Genomic DNA, 1224 nt, shown 5'->3' with positions numbered 1-1224 from the left:
GTATATACCAAGCATTAGAATTAGTAATGCATGTATGAATATTTCTTCCTCATTATCCATTGCCTACAAAAAAGAACATAAAATCTTATATATACAAATTATCCATTATTCTAAATTATAAATTAAGCTAACAACTCACATCACATGGCGATTTTTCTACTTCTGACAGTTTATAGTATATCCTGTATATCAGCTACACACCCGTGGCTCCTGAATAAAAATGGATGTTAGAGATTAGATTGTTACACATTTAAAGAAAAACAGAAATTGATCTCTGCATAAAAATTTTACATTTTCTTACCGATAATGTCTAATTTGTATTGTTACAGTGATTGTATACGGCTTCGAGAATTTACACAGTAGCTAATACTGCACTGTGTCTAACATTTACATGAGTAGAATTCAACATATAATCCTATAAAGTCGGCAGCACTACATCTATAGTATAATGTAAATTAGCTACCGTCAGATTAAAAAGCAACTGCAAAAAATTGCTAATGATAGAATTGATTATAATATTCGATATTGCAAACGTTCATTGGTATTACTGTCAAAACTTACCTGGCAAGGAGCTGAAAGAAATGTCCTAACCTGTACGACCTTCTTTGACACTTGGTGATCTGTCATCAAGGGCTTTTTGTATTCTTCTATATTGCGCGATTTGTACGCTAACAGAATTTTTGTTGAATTCTATATCTGATTTTGAGATATGTATGATTCCTTATGCCAACTTCAAAATAGGCAAAGATAGTCAGTATATCCGTACCATATAGAAAGTTGTCTGCCAACGTTTTTTTGAAATACGATAGACGCTGCTCTTCTGCAGTTTATCTGTCGGTGCAATAATGTATTACATAAATTCATGTGATAGAATAAAAATTTGCAATACATTTCTAAACGTAAAAGGGATATGTTTACCAAGTTCCGTGAGCGCCAAAGCCGCCAAATAACCATTATACGTACAGTACTGTGGCACGAGGGCACAAATTTTTACCCGATATTTTATTTTCAATGTTTTTTAAAAATAACCTCTGATCCCCTTGAAAGCTACGTAGAACATAACAAATTTTCAGTCGCTATTGATTGGTAGACGTAAAACGTAAAACGTAAAAATTTCATTCTTGTGGAATTTTTCTACGTTATGTTTTAAGTCCTACGTTTTAATATGGCTGCCTTTCTCAACACTGTGTGTTCACTGCTTTATGTCTTACTGCTCATGTATGG

The 1224-nt window shown here is 32.8% G+C and overlaps 1 long non-coding RNA gene across 1 annotated transcript; it reads right to left on the bottom strand.

The window, feature by feature from the left end:
* LOC112457687 lies at positions 1-836 on the bottom strand. Its single transcript, XR_003041134.1, has 4 exons — positions 562-836; positions 302-438; positions 202-210; positions 1-63 (listed from the first exon to the last, which is right to left on the bottom strand). It is a non-coding gene; the product is annotated as an uncharacterized LOC112457687 (long non-coding RNA).
* Between the last annotated feature and the right edge of the window lie 388 nt (positions 837-1224).

Source organism: Temnothorax curvispinosus, unplaced genomic scaffold, assembly GCF_003070985.1.
Source record: "Temnothorax curvispinosus isolate PA1 unplaced genomic scaffold, ASM307098v1 QBEX01008124.1, whole genome shotgun sequence".
Taxonomy (NCBI): domain Eukaryota; kingdom Metazoa; phylum Arthropoda; class Insecta; order Hymenoptera; family Formicidae; genus Temnothorax; species Temnothorax curvispinosus.
This window is presented reverse-complemented; position numbering and strand designations above follow the sequence as displayed.